The sequence below is a fragment of the Stigmatopora nigra genome, unplaced genomic scaffold (genome assembly GCF_051989575.1).
Source record: "Stigmatopora nigra isolate UIUO_SnigA unplaced genomic scaffold, RoL_Snig_1.1 HiC_scaffold_25, whole genome shotgun sequence".
NCBI lineage: Eukaryota > Metazoa > Chordata > Actinopteri > Syngnathiformes > Syngnathidae > Stigmatopora > Stigmatopora nigra.
The window spans coordinates 2489487-2508530 of NW_027551604.1; the positions used below are offsets into that span (position 1 = coordinate 2489487).

General features: G+C 34.6%; 1 long non-coding RNA gene across 1 annotated transcript in view; it reads right to left on the reverse strand.

Moving 5' to 3' along the window:
* The window catches only part of LOC144192109 (uncharacterized), a 68090-nt gene that overhangs the window by 15770 nt on the left and 33276 nt on the right, over positions 1-19044 (reverse strand). The window lies entirely within an intron of this gene.

A 19044-nucleotide genomic window follows, 5' to 3' on the forward strand; every position in this document is an offset into this window, starting at 1 on the left:
CAAAGTAAGCAAATAAAAACCCTTTGGGACGAAGATGTGTGTATTTTTTCATTGTAAAGACATACAAATTGCGCGGCTTTGTTTTGCTCTTTTTGTCAGATCTACGTAATGAGCGGTCCCCCCCGACGATTTACGCCGCTGGCCGTAACGAGTTCGTCCTTATCGTCAAAGACGAGAGTTCAAAACTAACCGCAAATGTTTAAAAACGTAGCCCCGGAAGTGCATCCTTTATCTGTTTCCTTCCTGTCTCATTAATCCGCCAATTTGTCTTCCTGTTGCCCAATTTGCATCATAAGACAGTTTTAGACTTTAAAAAGGAGTTTGGGGAAGAGAATTGGAAATTAAATAGAAATGTTAAAGGTATAGTGTTGGTGAAATGAATGGTTTTGGAGGATTATGGTGTTTTGAATGATGTGAATTGTTTCATTGAAAGGTTCTATGTGCTTGATTTTGGAAGATCTCGGAGTGGGTGGTTAATTTGGGTTAAAAAAAAAAAAAAGTGTGTCAAAGTGGCGGCCCGCGGGCCAAATCCGGCCCGTCGGATCATTTTGTGTGGCCCGGGAAAGTAAATAGTGAGTGCCGACTTTCTGTTTTAGGATTAAATTAAAATGAAGAGTATTGATGTATATTAAATTTCATGATTTCCCCTTTTAAATCAATAATTATCATTTTTTATATCAATTTGTATGTGTTTTTAGGTTAAAAATCCTTTTGTAATATCGAAAAATATATTTAAAAAAAGCTAAAATAAACATTGTTTTAGAGTTATAAAAAAATGTATATTCAGAAATTTTCTGTGTTTTTATTTTAAAAATCATCATTGTTTTAGATCTATAAAAAAATTTAATATTCAGGAATTTTTAATCCAGTTTATTTAATCCATTTATTTTTTTAAAAATCAAAATTTTCAGTTTTTTAGTTCAAAAATCTGTTTTAGATCAATAAAAAAATTGAATATTCAGTGCTTTTAATCCAGTTAATTTAATCCATTTATAAAAAAATATATCTAAATATTACACCCAAAACGCGAACCCTACACTCTTAAAAAAAACTGTGATTTATAATCCCGAAAAAAAAACGGTACGTAAAAAAAAGTTGTTATATGGCTTACACAAAATGAAAAAAATATATACAATACAGGAAAAAGTTGCCAGGTATCCACATTATTAGCGACCTAGTCGTTCTAAAAGTCCATATCTGCACAAAAGCCAAGTTTTGGTTTATCAAACCAGTCCCCACCTCCAAAAATTGGAAGCTCCGCCCATCCTTTGTTTAAAAACCTGTCGAAATGCCTTCACAAAAATTTAAAGGCACCTTTATCAAAGCCAATATACCTAAAAACATGCTAGGCTAGCTCGTGGCTCACTTGAAATTACCTAACCTGAGCTACCATTGGTTATCCTTTGTCTCCTGCCCTGTGATTGGCCGCCCACAGACTCTCGATATACCCCGCTTGGTGCCTTGTAGTCAGCTGGGGTAGTCTCCAGCACCCCCTGCGACCCTATTTAAGAAAACGAATGAGCTATTCAACTTGTTAGACGAGAAACGATTCCATAGAATGTTGACTTGGGTCTGCTTTCAATATATTTTGGCAACCACAAGGAGATTCTTTCCCACATGTGTTGGTTTTCCAGGCCGTGAAACTTTATTATCGTAAATCAGAACCCTTCCAACGTTGTCGTGTAAAACTCAATCACATTATCAAAGCGGCTTTGATCCCATTTCTTGGCGTGGCATCTGGCCTTGATGTCATGTGGTTGACCGCCAAAAGCGCTAAAAAAAAAATGGAAAGCGCCATCTGGTGGAATCGCTAACATGGACAATGACAAACGTTGTTCTGTTATTTACTATTCGAAGTTGTCTATGGGAAAACAGCATGGTGGACTGTACTAATTGTCTATTGTGTAACTGTGTGGCATTCAAGGTTGTCTGGAAATCTGAACATTACGTTTTTAAAAAGGATTGACTTGAAAATGGGATAAAAACGAAAGGATTTGAATTTAAATTTGATTCGTGTCAATTGACTTAGTGATTTCATGTGGGATGGAACATTTTAGATATAATAATTAGATTTGTTTTTAATAAATGGATTAAAATAACTGGATTAAAAGCCCTGAATATTCAGTTTTTATAGATGTAAAACAATGTTTATTTGAGGTTTTTTTAAAATATAATTTTAGATTTTACTAAATGATTTTTGAACTAAAAACACAGAAAATTTAGATTTTTTAAAATAAATGGATTAAAAGAACTATTAAAAGCCCTGAATATTCATTTTTTATAGATCAAAAACAATGTTTATTTTAGCTTTTTTTAAATATATTTTTAGATTCTATTAAATGATTTTTGAACTAAAAACACAGAAAATTGAGATTTTTTTTTAAAAATAAATGGATTAAATGAACTGGATTAAAATTCCTGAATATTCAGTGTTTTATATATATCAGAACAATGTTTATTTGAGCTTTTTTTAAAATATATTTTACAAAATAATTTTTGAACTAAAAACTGAAAAAAATGGATTTTAAAAAATGACGATTATTGATTTAAAAGGGGCAAAATCAGGAAATTTAATATACATCTATACTCTCCATATTAATTTGATCCTAAAAAACAAAGTCGTCATTCATAATTTATTTCCCCGGGCCACACAAAATGATCCGGCGGCCCAAATTTGGCCCGCAGACCGCCACTTTGACACCAGTCCTCTCCATCAATAAACTTACAGTATAAAGTCTAACCTCTACTTACGAAAATGTGCGATTACAAAAGCATTTGACATGCAAATACAAAACCAAGATCCCCCAAAATGTCAATACGACCAACACACATTCCCAAGTTCCCGTTTCTTATACTATTGTTCCCATTTATGATTTGTTACTCCCCACTATTTAGCCCTCCCCCTTCTCATATTACTCCCTACCTTGTAATAATGACCATGTCAAGGACGGTCAAGCTATTATTTCAGCTCTCCAACGTCTTTGGCTAGCTAAACCTTCCCCTTTAGCGACATCCTCCCCTTTGCTTTACCAATTCTTTTGGGTCACTTTCACCCTTTGGTTCCTCTCTGTTTCTTATTATAGCCAGCTGAGTCAAGCGGAGGGGTCCTTGGAAACGAGCCAGAGCAAACACTGATATCCAAAATCCTCCCCCCTCCCCCCAAAAAAGAAAAAACTTTAACCTACTACCCCTCTACTCCTTACTTTGCACCTCCCTCCATTGGCACTTGTCCATATTAAAATACACAAACACACACATTTCCCTTGTTAAGCTATTAAAAAAGTACAAATGCAATAAAAGGCATATATTTACTCACATATGGCGCACTTAAAAGTCAAAAAGTATTGAGTAATTGATATGAAATAGTGCTTTCTAAGTCTGAATATTTCTAAACGACAGGTTAAAACGCGCTTGAGTACCGTATTTTCACAACTATAAGGCGCACTGCATTATAAGGCGCACCGTCAATGAATGACATTTTTCCCATATATAAGGCGCACTGGATTATAAGGCGCACCCTCAATGAAGGACATTTTTCCCATATATAAGGCGCATTGGATTATAAGGTGCACCCTCAATGAATGACATTTTCCCCATATATAAGGCGCACTGGATTATAAGGCGCACCCTCAATGAATGGCACGTTATATATTTCTTTCCATATATAAGGCGCACTGGATTATAAGACGCCCTGTCTATTTTGGAGAAAAATCTAAGGCTTAAGTGCGCCTTATAGTCGTGAAAATACAGTAAGATTTTTTTTTTTTTTAGGATTTTTTGTTTTTATTCTGCGTGGAGGCCACTATTGGTTGAAGTACTATTGTTTATTCAATATATTTTTTGCATTTATCAGTGTCAGTACAGATTTTGTTGTTTTTCAGCCTTATTCTATTTCAAACTTGACTGTAGAAGCTAAATACCGTATTTTCCATATATAAGGCGCACCACATTATAAGGCGCTTCGCATTATAAGGCGCACCCTCAATGAATGGCACATTTTATTTTTTCCATATATAAGGCGCACTGGATTATAAGGCGCACTGTCTATTTTGGAGAAAATGTAAGACTTTTAAGTGCGCCTTATATTCGTGAAAATACGGTAATTTATACACACATCCAATCTCGTCACTTTTCTAACCCGAGGGTTCACACATATTTTCAGTCTATATTAAGACCATCTTCATTTTCTGCCAAAAAAAAAACCAACAACTTTGTATTCAGCTAATATTTATGTGAGGACTTTCATGTACCAGTTGTACCGATCCCATTTTACGACCAATCCTTTTCTTGTGGCCGACTTTGTATTGACATAAAACGACTTTGCTTCCTCCTTTTGGAGACATTTTGAAGTTTGAATAGTGTTTAAACAAAAACAAAAAGCAGACGCTAAGCCACAAGACGAGTCTGGACTTGTTCTCTATTGGGCTTCCGCGAAGTGCTCGTGTTAAATGGGCACACCGTAGGCTAGCGCTAGATGAAGTGTGAGTGTTTTTTTTTTTTTAACCACAACGCACGCCTGTTTGGCAACACACGCCATAGTTTACTCTAAAACGATTGACCTTACATTCCCCCCAAATCGTGAAAGCGTACAGCGAATGGTTGAGAAAAAAAATGCTTTGGTTATTTCCAGTTTTGCGCTGATTGGAGATTAACAATATTTTGGTTTGGAGTGGTCAATTTTGGCTTAAAATTGTCCATTTTGGCTTGAAATGGTCCATATTGGCTTAAAACGGTCCATTTTTGGTTAAAAGGGTCCATTTTGGGTTAAAAGTGTCCATTTTGGCTTAGAATTGTCCATTTTGGCTTAGAATTGTCCATTTTGGACTTAAAAATTGTCCATTTTGGCTGAACATGGTCAATTTTGGCTGAAAATGGTCCCTTTAGGCTTTAAATGGTCCATCTTACCTTAGAATTGTCAATTTTGCCTTAAAATTGTCCATTTTGGCTTAAAATGGTTCATCTTGGCTTGAAATTGACCGTTTTGGGCTTAAAATTGTCCATTTTGGCTTAAAATGGTGAATTTTTGTGTTCAAATTGTCCATTTTGGCGTCATAATGCTTTTAAAAAGCGGAACAGGAATCCTCTACCGTAATGTGGAGGGACATATCTGTTTTTTAGGGTTTGTTTTTGAATGAAAAGTGTCTGACGTTTCAAATATTTTTGTAGCATTTTTTTAGAAGGCATTTTTGTTCCTTGAAGAGTTTTTTTTTTCTCGCTAGAATAGTGTCTTCCTTGAAAATCTTGATTCTCAAGATCGTACTTGTCTTTCTTGGAAAGTCCCCAAAACAGGTTGGAGTCTTGGATGTTGATTTTTTTTTTTTTTTTTTTTTAAAGAATTTTAGATTAGTGAAGGGTACCATTGATGATGATTGACATCCAATCTATTTTAACTGGGAGATGCTAGGGACTAAAAATAGAAACTAGCCTATAATCTTACATGTTTATTTTATTATTATTCATTTTTTTAGTTCAAAAATCTTTTTGTAAAATCTAAAAATATATTTTAAAAAAGCTCAAATAAACATTGTTTTAGATCTATAAAAAACGGGATATTCGGGGCATTTGATCCAGTTCTTTTAATCCATGTATTTAAAAAAATCTAAAATTTCTGTGTTTTTAGTTCAAAAATCATCTTGTAAAATCAAAAAAATATATTAAAAAAGCTAAAATAAATATTGTTTTAGATCTATTAAAAAACTAAAATATTCAGGGATTTTAATCCAGTTCTTTTATTCCATTTATTTAAAAAAAATCGAAATTTTCTACGTTTTTAGTTCAAAAATCATTTTGTAAAATAAAAAAAATATATATTAAGAAAGCGAAAATAAACATTGTTTCTGATCTATAAAAAAACGGAATATTCAGTGCTTTTAATCCAGTTCTTTTAATCTATTTATTTTTTAAAAAATGTACATTTTCTGGACGATTTATACAACCAAAAAAGTTTTGAATTCCATCTATTTATTTAATCTATTCATTATTTTTTTACACAGTCCTACAACTCTAATCCAGCATTTATAATATAGACGCCAAAGGTGAAATAGTATTCATAAACTGTCTTAAAAAATGACAAATACGAAGAAAAACAACCCAAAATGGCTACAAAATAACCAAGACTTGTTAACACCCATGAATTAATGTTACATAGGTGGGACATTATTCCCCCCTAATATTAGACCACAGCTGCAGTGAGTTATGTCCTAACTACTGGTTGCCCCGTTTTGGATTATCGCCCTCTTAAACAGCTGCAAAGGCTAATTAGCCGGGCAAAAGGCAGCACACTTTTAAAGCCACGTGGACGGAATAAATCCAAGGCCCTAATACATGCATACGTCCATCCAAAAGTGCACAAGGGGGGGCCGGGCCGGCGGCCTGGAGTCGGCACATGACGCCACGCGGACCACCCAAGAAGGGCTGACTGGCTTTGAAAATAATGAAAATTCCTCCCGTGGCTGGTTTTTAGCGCAGCGGGTCAAACGGGTTGCCAGGTTTGCTGACTGCAGAAGCGCAGCAGCTATCATGATAAATTGGTTATTTTTTATTTTTTAAATCTATATATACATAAGGAATAATATGTGAACTTGATGAATGGGATTTTTTTCCCATTTAAAGAGCTTTTATTCATAAATTTTGATCTATTTAATGGCCCTATTGTTGTTAATTTGAGCCTAACTTGGATAAAAAAAACTTTTTTATTGCTTGATTTATTAACACTAACAATAATTCCCTATTTTTTTTAAAAAAATAGGGAAAATAAATCAAATCCTAATAGCTTAAGTTGATAAAACTATTTTATTTATTTTTTGGGGGACAGTTTTTATTTTATTTTTTTATTTTATTTTTTCAAATTGTACTTCCTACCATATTTCCAAATACATAAGAGTCAAATTACAGTGCTATTGTTACCTATGACCATCTTGGTCATTTAAAAAAAACCCACTAAAATTCTACACAGTGATCGAACCCTCGACCCCAGAACTGCTAAGCCGACAGCAAACCACTTGTCCACCGACTCACATTATTTTCACTATTAAATATCTAAAAAAAAAAAAGCGATTTTCTCCATTTTTTTTCTCGACTAATAACAGTGTTGACTTTCCGTTTGGAGCTGAATTTCCAACTGCAATACTCCGAACAACCACACGGGCCTAAACGCAGACTACCCTCCGAGTCACATTATTTTCACTATTAAATATCGCAAAAAAAAATGATTTTCTCCATTTTTTCAACAATAAAGGTCTAAAAAAACATAAAAACTCTACACAGTGATCGAACCCTCGACCACAGAACTGCTAAGCCGACAGCAAACCACTTGTCCACCGAGTCACATTATTTACACTATTAAATATCTAAAAAAAAGCGATTTTCTACATTTTTTTTCGACTAATAACAGTGTTGACTTTTCATTTGGAGCTGAATTTCTAACCGCAATACACTGAACAACCACACGGGCCAAAATGCAGACTGTCCACCGAGTCACATTACTATTAAATATCTAAAAAAAAAAAAGATTTTCTCAATTTTTTTTTACTATTAACGGTCTTGACTTTCCGTTTGGAGCTGAATTTCCAACCGCAATACCCTGAACAACCACACGGTCCCAAATTTAGACTGTCCACCGAGTAACATTACTATTAAATATCTAAAAAAAAACGATTTTCTGCATTTTTATTCAACTAATAACGGTCTTGACTTTCCGTTTGGAGCTGAATTTCCAACCGCAATACCCTGAACAACCACACGGCCGAAAACGCAGCCCAAACCCTTCAAACAAGGCAACATTGAGAGCCCCCCACCGCTCCGACATCCAATCAGAACGTCATAAAATGATCACCTCCAGTTTAGAAATAAGTCATTATCAGCATTGGAGGGTGCCGTAACAAGGCCTCCGCTGTTCCCGATCTTTGACAGTCGCTCATTGTAACGGCGCTGCGGGGTCTTAAGTCTCCCCGAGGTGCTGAAACCAAAGCATCAATTCAGGTTTTGTTCCAAACACCAGTTTCAGATGTCAACGTTGAGTCATTTGAGCTTGTAAACCAGTCAGAATATTGAAATTTGCTCGTAAAAATGATTTGTAACATATTCTTATGGTCATGACCTTCAACCGTTGGTTTGTGGTTACGTTTTTTTCTTCCAAAAAACAGGAAAATCGAACTCCTAGACTTGGGGGAAATATACTTTAAAGATACTATAAGAAAATAACTAAACCTGACAAAGTAAATAAAGCAGTTCCTGTTGTAGTACTTTAACAGAGAATATATGGTGGTGTCATTAATTAGGGTTAAAGATTGTGGGTTTTTTTTGGGGGGGGGGTTCGGGTTCAGGTTAAGTAAGCATATAGCTGGGGTCACCAAACTTTTTGGGAGAAAGAAAATATACCTGTCAACTTTGGCCAATTGCTCCCCTTATTAATGATTGCAATTCCTCTTATTAATACAAATGCTATGTGGTATATATTAACTCAAATAGGGCGCACTTAAGGGTCTATAATAAGGGTGTCAGACTCAGGTTGGTTCGCGGGCTGGTTTAAAGTCAACTTGATTTCAAGTGGGCCGGATTATTTTAGGCAGAATATTTAGATTTTTTAAATAAATGGATTAAAAGAACTGGATTAAAAGCCCTGAATATTCAGGTTTTTGGTAGATCTGAAACAATGTTTGTTTTAGATTTTTTTATATATATATTTTTAGATTTTACCAAATGATTTTTGAACTAAAAACAGAACATTTTGATTTTTTTAATAAATGGATTAAAAGCCTTGAATATTCAGTTTTTTTTATAGATCTAGAAGAATGTTTATTTGAGCTTTTTTAATATATTTTTAGATTTTACTAAATGATTTTTGAACTAAAAACACAGAAAATTTAGATTATTTTTTTATAAATGGAATAAAAGAACTGGATTAAAATCCCTGAATATTCATTTTTTTATAGATCTTAAACAATGTTTATTTTAGATTTTACCACATGATTTTTGAACTAAAACCAGAAAATTTAGATTTGTTTTTTTTATAAATGGATTAAAAGAACTGGATTAAAATCCCTGAATATTCATTTTTTTATAGATCTTAAACAATGTTTATTTTAGATTTTACAACATGATATTTGAACTAAAAACAGAAAATTTAGAATAGTTTTTTTATGGAATAAAATAACTGGATTAAAATCCCTGAACATTCAGTTTTTTATAGATCGAAAGCAATGTTTATTTTTACCTTGTTTTGTATTTATTTTTAGTTTTTACAAAATGATTTTTGAACTAAAAACACAAAAAAATGATTAAAAAAATGACAATTATTGATTTAAAATGGGGAAAATCAGGAAATGTAACATACATCTATACTCTTCATTTGAATTTGATCCTAAAACATCCTACATTTTATAATTTATTTTTTAAAATTAATTATTACTTGTTAACCAGCAGTGTACCATTGCCCCCATTAAAAACCCACACTGCCATTCAAAATAAACATGCATTTATATCATGCCTAAAAAAAACGATTTCTATCTCATTTATGAACCCAACTTTTGTCACCACCGCCGTCCTTCCCAGTCCAACCAGCCTTCTCCAAATAGCTTTTTGGCCTCTGCCTGGCAGTGTTTATACGTGACGGCCGCATCTAAAAGCGGAGGGTGGGCTGCCTCGCAGTCAAATCACGAGCTCGACGTGTGGTTAGGCTATTCTTAGTACTATAACGTCGCCCTGTGTGGAACTCTGACATTTTGTCCTAATGTGAGTATGTTTGTGTGTTGAAGTCTACCAGACAGAGACAAGGAGATGCTTGTGTCCGGCACCCCCCACCCCCTCCACTACCTATTCATTCTCTTGGGTGGTGGGGGGCCCTTTGGGCTAGCCAAAGTTAAATTGAGCTGTTTGTATATCCAGATTCAGTGTAGACTCGTGTCAGATACGTGTTGGTTGTGTGCGAGGATTTGAAAGATGGCCGCGGGGGTGAAAGAACCGAGTTTAAGGCGGGAGGGAGTCAAGTAGGATGTGTTTAGGGATCCGGGAAATCGGTATAAGTGATGATAATGGCCTTTTTGGCTGGAAGAAGGTACCGTATTTTCACGACTATAAGGTGCAACGCATTATAAGGCGCACCCTCAATGAATGACAGTATTTCCATATATAAGGCGCACTGTATTATAAGGCGCACTGTATTATAAGGCGCACTGTATTATAAGGCGCACTGTCTATTTTGGAGAAAATTTAAGAGTTAAGTGCGCCTTATAGTGGTGAAAATACGGTAGTTGCTATTGACTTCCAGGTATGAAGCACTCACTACTTTACAGTCACCTCTAGAGCCAGCCATTGTTGATCTTTTGGATTTTTTTGGATAAAATCTTGCAGTGGGGGAGGAGCTATATGATGGAAGATGTTATAAACTAAGATGGCATCTGCATATTTAACAGTATTGTTTCAGTTCAGGTGTTTTTGTGTTTTTTTAATATCCGACAGTGGTGCTTTTTCGTTTTTGGTTTTCTGTTTTTTCCATATATAACTATAAACACTGGATTATAAGGCGCACTGTCTATTTTGGAGGAAATTTAAGACTTTTGAGTGCGCCTTATAGTCGTGAAAATACGGTAACTGTAGTTATTGTGCTTGTGGCTCGGTTTTTACTTCAAATGTGTTAAAGTGTATATGTTTATTTTGAATGGCTGTGTGATTTTTTGTGGGCGATGATGCGCAAGACTTCTGGCCAATGGGTGGCGGGTTATTTAAAAAAAAAAAGGCAATTTTTTAAGTTTTGGTAAATTAAATATGAATATTAATTTATCATATTAATTTTAAAGATATAGATGGATTTTTTTGGCTGTAAATTTAAGCTCATTTTTTTATTTAGACTTGATAGTATATATAAAAATATTTTAAGTTTTGGTATATTAAATATAAATATTAATATATCATATTAAATGAAATATAAATATTAACAAATCATACTAAATTAAATATAAATATTAACAAATCATATTAAATTAAATAAAAATATTAACATATACTAAATTAAATAATAATATTAATATATCACAATAAATTAAATATGAATATTACTATCATATAAAATAAAATATTAATATATCATGTTAACTAATTACATATTCATGTATTTTTCAGTTTTTTTTAAATTAAAAAACAAACTTCTCACAATATATTTCAACACATTTCTTTCCACCTGCTAATTCACAAAGCGCGACACTGTGGATAAGTGGTTTGCACTTTTGCCTTGCAGTTCTAGTATCGAGGGTTCAATTCTTGTTTCTTTAAAATGAAAAAGAAAAACAACTTGTCCCAATACATTTCAACACATTACTTTCCACCTGCCAATTAACAAAGCGCGACACTGTGGATAAGTGGTTTGCACTTTTGCCTTGCAGTTCTAGTATCGAGGGTTCAATTCTAGTTTCTTTAAAATAAAAAAAACAACTTGTCCCTATACATTTCAACACATTTCTTTCAACCTGCCAATTAACAAAGCGCGACACTGTGGATAAGTGGTTTGCACTTTTGCCTTGCAGTTCTAATATCGAGGGTTCAATTCTTGTTTCTTTAAAATTAAAAAAAAACAACTTGTCCCAATACATTTGAACAAATTTCTTTCCACCTGCCAATTAACAAAGCACGACACTGTGGATAAGTGGTTTGCACTTTTGCCTTGCAGTTCTAGTATCGAGGGTTCAATTCTAGTTTCTTTAAAATAAAAAAAAACAACTTGTCCCAATACATTTCAACACATTTCTTTCAACCTGCCAATTAACAAAGCGCGACACTGTGGTTAAGTGGTTTGCACTTTTGCCTTGCAGTTCTAGTATCAAGGGTTCAAATCCCGTTTTTGTTATTTTCATCAAAAACAACTTTTTCAACACATTTCTTTCAAACAACTGCGTCACCAAACAAGTGACTAACCCCCCCCTAAACAAAAATGTCCTCAGGATTAAACAGTAACTAGCACCCCCTCCCCAGCTTACGCGGACCTTTTTACTTTTTTAACACAAGTCTGAGTCACTTAAGAGTTTTCAAGCATCGTTAACAATGTCACGACCTCAGACGACAATGAGAACAAGTGACGCAGTGTGTCGTAGGACCGCCATACGTCACCCCCCCCCCCCCCCCCCCCCCAAAAAAAAAAACGTCTCCGTTGATTCACGGAACTCCGGATAGCAAACAAACACCCAAAATTCCCGCCCCTATTTGAACACTGGTACTGCAAAAAATTTGGTGAGAACTTTGACTCCATCTTTAGCTTTGGTCAGAGCGTTGTATATTTCCACAGTGACTGTAATAACCCCCTTAAATTAAATAGCTCCATTTTGACAGCCGCGGGTGGGCCGCTGACGACGCCCACGAGTCTGCAGATTCTACAACCCGCATGGAACCCCCTACTCCCAGAGTAGGGGGAGGGGGGATTCAATTAAGTCCTGTGGTTAGCATTCAATTAAGCAATGTCTTCTGAAAATATTTTAAGATATATAAGTTCATATCTGTCAATTTATAGGTTTTACCTGTATTGTATAAGTTTTGAAAGGGAATTTTCTTAAGGAGTATGTTTTTGTAATTTTTTTGTATGTTTTTTGTATGTTTTTTATATGTTGAATGTATGTTTTTTGTATGTTTTTTGTATGTTTTTGTATGTTTTTGTATGTTTTTGTATGTTTTTGTATGTTTTTGTGTTTTTGTATGTTTTTGTATTTTTTTGTATGTTTTTTGTATGTTTTTTGTATGTTTTTTGTATGTTTTTTGTATGTTTTTGTATGTTTTGTATGATTCGGTATGTTTTTTTTGGTATGTTTCTGTATGTTTCTGAATGTTTTTGTATGTTTTTGTATGTTTTTTTGTATGTTTTTGTATATTTTTGTATGTTTTTGTATTTTTTTGTATGTTGTTGTATGTTTTTGTATGTTTTTGTATGTTGTTGAATGTTTTTGTATGTTTTTTGTCTGTTTTTGTATGTTTTTGTATGTTTTTATATGTTTTTGTATGTTTTTGTATGTTTTTGTATGTTTTTGTATGTTTTTGTATGTTTTTGTATGTTTTTGTATGTTTTTGTATATTTTTGTATGTTGCTGTATGTTGCTGTATGTTTCTGTATGTTTTTGTATGTTTTTTATATGGTTTTGTATGTAGTTAAAAAAAAATCTCATTTTACCCATTTTGGCTGTAATCCGGATGCTAAAATGACATTTTAATAACAGCTTCCATTAAATCTTCATGTTTTGAGAGCCACGGGAAGAAAAATCCATTTATTTTGTGCATTTTGAAATCTGTGAATTTAATTCTCATCCTAAAAAAAAATGTGTACGTATTACTTTGTTTAAAAATACGTTCTCTGCTCAATACGTTCCGATTAAACAAATATTTCATCGGACTTTATTTTCATCTCTTTGGTTTCAACTCTGTTACCGCAGAAAGCCAAAAAAAAAAGGTTGCCAGATCCATTTCATCCCCCTCGTCAACATCAGCGCTGTTTACACAGGAAATAAAAAAAGACGGAAACATTCTTTTCTCCGTCACTTTTAATCCGCCCCAAGGAATGCGCCTTGGTTCGCTTTTATTATCTTGACCCGCCACTATTATTGCATGGCCTTAAAGTAGGGCAACATTGTCCGGTACTCGGACTTTTGGTCGTCGGATGTTGATTCATGAGAGAGAGAGAGTTTAATATCTAAATATCTACTGTTATATTATACTACTATAATATTTTACTGCTTCAATAAAAACACCATCTGTAAATGTGCTTTGTCTTCTTTGACAACAGTAGATATTTAGATATTAAACTCTTGTGAATATAATTTTGAGAGCTGGTTACAACAGTACTTAGATATTAAACAGTACTTAGATATTAAACAGTACTTAGATATCAAACAGTACTTGGATATTAAACAGTACTTGGATATTAAACAGTACGTGGATATTAAACAGTACTTGGATATTAAACAGTACTTGGATATTAAACAGTACTTATATATTAAACAGTACATAGATATTAAACAGTACTTAGATATTAAACAATACTTAGATATTAAACAGTATTTAGATGTTAAAAAGTATTTAGATATTAAAAAGTACTTGAATCTTAAACAGTACTTGGATATTAAACAGTTCTTAGATATTAAACAGTACTTAGATATTTAACCGTACTTAGATATTTAACAGTACTTAGACATTTAACAGTACTTAGATATTTAACAGTACATAGATATTAAACAGTACTTAGATATTAAACAATACTTAGATATTTAACAGCACTTAGATATTATACTGTACTTAGATATTATACTGTACTTAGATATTAAACAGTACTTAGATATAAACAGTACTTAGATATAAACAGTACTTAGATATTAAACCATATTTAGATATTAAACTGTACTTAGATATTAAAAAGTACTTAGATATTAAAAAGTACTTAGATATTAAAAAGTACTTAGATATTAAAAAGTACTTAGATATTAAACAGTACTTAGATAAGTTAAGTCAAATTGAAAGTTCCTGCTATGTTACGAGCGCGTTTCTCTCCCTGCCGTTAGCCGCTACCATCTTATCTCAAAGCTAAGGCCTCCATTCAACACTGTACGCCATAATGTCACATTTTCAGCTCATATTTCAAGGTCTTACTGTAACGTACTTGATGGCATAGATTCCTCACCAAAGCCAAAACAACCTCAAAGAAACCAAATTGCTGTTTTGGGGGGGGGGGGGGGGGGGGGAGGGAGGGGGCGTGGGGAGGGTCTGGAAAGGAACATGAAGGGCGCATTTTAGCCTCTGGGCAAATCAGTCTGGGGGGGTGGGGAGGGTTCAACTCCAGCTCCAGCGGTCTAAACGGCTCGTCTGCAGACATGTGTGGCGATCTGCATGCCATTAGTGCCACTATAATTTTGGTTAGTCGTCAATTTTGGTGGGCCGGATTGCCACTCGATGGCACAGTGGGGCTTGAAAAGGCTCGACGGTGTCCCCGCCTGGGTCTGGTTCCCTCCCCCTCTGTCTTCTTCTTCTTCTTGGGTCGATTTCTGATGCCAGTAAACTTGAAAGTGGATCAAAAACTGGAAGTAACCACACAAAAGCGCACTTAAAAGTTGGAAAGTCTCTTCTAGAATGATGGATTTTCCCTCAGTAGACTTTGAAGGCATCACACCAAAGGGTAGCTTCTTCTTTTTTTGTGTTTTTTCTTTGATTGGGCGGATTTTAGGGGAGTTTTTGAGGACCCCCTTCTTCCGAGAGAGACCCCCTGTCTTCCGATGAGTGTCGGAAGTGTGGGTGCCATTTAGTGCTCATTAGTTATGTAATGACAAGGCGCTCTGGACAGTTACCCTGACCCTGAAACAGGACTCTTAAAGGGAACACCAGCTTTTAATTAGCAAGCTAAGCCAATGTAATAAATCAGGGTTTTGGCCAAGGAGATGAAGATCCGACAATTTTGCTGCTTTTAACTTTGTAAGAAAAGTTTGGCCTAAGCCAGACATGGGCAGTCTACTATTTCACTACCGTATTTTCACGACTATAAGGCGCACTTAAAAGTTTTAAATTTTCTCCAAAATAGACAGTGCGCCTTATAATTCAGTGCGCCTTATATATGGGAAAAAAACAGAAAACCAAAAAGGAAAAACCACCACTGTCGGATATTAAAAAAAACACAAATGCCTGAACTGAAACAATACTGTTAAATATGCAGAAGCCATCTTAGTTTACAGCATCTTCCATCATATAGCTCCTCCCCCACTGCAAGATTTTATACAAAAAAATCCAAAACATCAACAATGGCTGGCTCTAGAGGTGACTGTAAAGTAGTGAGTGCTTCATACCTGGAAGTCAATAGCAATTACCGTATTTTCACCACTATAAGGCGCACTTAAGTCTTAAATTTTCTCCAAAATAGACGGTGCGCCTTATATATGAAAAAAATGTCATTCATTCAGGGTGCGCCTTTTAATGCGGTGTGCCTTATAGTCGTGAAAATACGGTATATATATATATAGACCAGACATGGGCAAACTACGGCCCGCGGGCCACATCCAGCCTGTGAGGATTTTTAATCCGGCCTGCCGACGTTGTTCAAAGGTTTTTTCTTTCCCCAAGATGGCGCCATGACAAGGAAGTTAGTGGTAGTAGCTCTGTCCACTCTTATTTGTTTTTGGAGTTTTACAGCCATTCTATATATTTTTTTAATTATACATTTTAATATTTCTTAATACATTCCTTTTGACTTGACTGTACTTTATACTTTTGACTTTAATGAGTGCTGAGTATGTTAATACTTTAGTCCTTTTTCTCTTTATGTTTCATATGTACTGTTAACAGATGCACTTTTTTATTTGTATCCTATCTTGTGCTGACCCCGCCCATCTGTCAAATTTTTAAAGTCAATGTGACCCCCCGGGCCCAAAAGTTTGCCCACCCCTGGTATATATTTATTTATTTTTTTAAATTGCTCTACTTTCTGACCTCATCCTTTGCCCCACGGCACAAAAACTCACCCATGCACACATATACTCCGCAAAGTATAAGAACACCCTGTAGTAAAACAAAGTATCACTGCAATAAAACACAGACCAGACAACCCAATGACTTTTCGCCCCAAAATCTGTATCCTACATTGGCAAACATACATAAAATGCATTTTATAGTCACGACCTTTTATTCCTGAAGTGAACTTGTTTGCAAAGAAAACAGGCGGTAAGAGTACTAGAGTGTAATCGCCCTCTTTTTTGGAAGGTTTAGGACACAAAGTAAACATTCGCATCAGTCTTGGCTGTCACTACCGCACCACTTTGGCTACAAACGTAGAGATAACATCTCGGTGTGTGTGTATGTTTGCGTATAAGTGTGTGTAAGTGTGTGTGTGAAGGGGAGGGAAGGGAAACGAGATGAGTAGACTGTACGGGGGAGTTATCTCAAGTACTGAAAAAAAGCCAAGGACAGATATGTGATGTGTGTGCGCAAGGGGGAGGAAAGAATTTTGATTTTTGCCAAGTAATGGCGCCTAAAAGACCCCACGTCCAAAAAAAAAAAGTGAAATAAAAGCACACTTCTTTAAAGGAGGAAGTCACGAGTCTTAACTTAGCAGATTTTGGCAAGTTACAGCACGAGTATCTTCCGAAGAGAAGTTATATTTTTTTTGGTTTTTTTGGCGGGTTAGATAAAAGTTGGTAATAGGGTGAGGGAATTGAATATGTTGGAAAATGCCCGTTTGGTCGAACGGACGTTTGGTCGAACGGACGTTTGGTTGTCGGGAGTTTGGGAGCCTGGACGTTTGGTAGCCCGGACTTTTGGGAGCCCGGACTTTTGGGAGCCCGGACGTTTGGTCGCCCGGACATTTGGTCGACCAGACGTTTTGCCGCCACGACGTTTGGTCGCCAGGACGTTTGGTCGCCCGGACGTTTGGTCCCCGGTCTAATCTCTTAATATCTAAGTACCGTTTAATATCCAAGTACTGTTTAATATCTAAGTACTGTTCAATATCTAAGTACTGTTCAATATCTAAGTACTGTTCAATATCTAAGTACCGTTTAATATCTAAGTACCGTTTAATATCTAAGTACTGTTTAATATCTAAGTACTGTTTAATATCTAAGTACTGTTTAATATCTAAGTACTGTTTAATATCCAAGTGCTGTTTAATATCTAAGTACTGTTTAATATCTAAGTACTGTTGGAACCAGCTCTCAAATTTATATTCATGATAGAAAGTTTAATATCTAAGTACTGTTTTCAACAGTACTTAGATATTAAACAGTACATAGATATTAAACTCTCTCTCTCAAGAATCAACAGTAGATATTTAGATATTAAACTATCTATAATGAATCTAAATTTGAGAGCTGGTATCAACAGTAAACTCTGTCACCATTTTACGTCGGGACACTCATATCTCAAGGTAGTACAGTCCTGCAGAACAACACCCGCCCCGAATTTTTTTTCCTTCACATGACGGCAAAAATAAGAGCTCAGTATTGTTAGCGAGTAGCCGAGTCAAAGTATAAAAAAGGTCTTTGTTTTATGGTACGTGCAGCCGGAGGCGTGGAGAATAGGAGTAACTAACATGGTAATAGATATGACAACACAACAGGGGCGCTTGACTGGAGTCATATGAAGCATGTGTTGATAACGAGGTCGTGATAACGCATGACTTTTCGGGTTGGGAGATAAATAACTGGGCTTCATTTCACAATGAGAATACAATGGTGCCATCAGAAGAAGAGTGGCCCAATTTTTTGATTTTCAGGGTTGTTACAGATGAGAGAAAGTCTGCCCTCAAGTCTAGAAAAAAGGGATGGTGTCTAAGTGGTTTGTTTATGAGGAATATCATGTCAATTTGTTTTTCATAGGCCTAATTCAAGGGTGTCAGCAATGGTTGGTTCGCGGGATGCTTTAACGTCAACTTGATTTCATGTGGGCCGGACCATTTTAGATAGAATGTTCAGATTTTTTTTTTTAAATAAATGGATTAAAAGAACTGGATTAAAAGCCCTGAATATTCAGTTTTTTATTGATGTAAAACAATGTTTATTTTAGCTTTTTTTGTAATATATTTTTAGATTTGACAAAATGATTTTTGAACTAAAAACAGAAAATATAGATATTTTTTTAAATAAATGGGTTAAAAGAAGTGGATTAAAAGCCCTGAATATTCCGTTTTTAATATATCTGAAACATTGTTTATTTTAGCTTTTTTATGTATATTTTTAGATTTTACAAAATGATTTTTGAACTAAAAACAGAAAAAAATGATTTTTTAAAATAAATGGATTAAAAGAACTGGATTAAAAGGTCTGAATATTCAGTTTTTTTATAGATCGAGAACAATGTTTATTTTAGCTTTTTTTAAACATATTTTTAGATTTTACAAAATGATTTTTGAACTAAAAACACAGAAAATTTAGTTTTTTTTTTATAATAAATGGATTAAAAGAACTGGATTAAAAATCCCTGAATATTCATTTTTTATAGATCTACCACAAAGTTTACTTTAACTTTTTAAAAATATATTTTTAGATTTTACAAAATGATTTTTGAACTAAAAACACAGAAAAAAATCGATTAAAAATG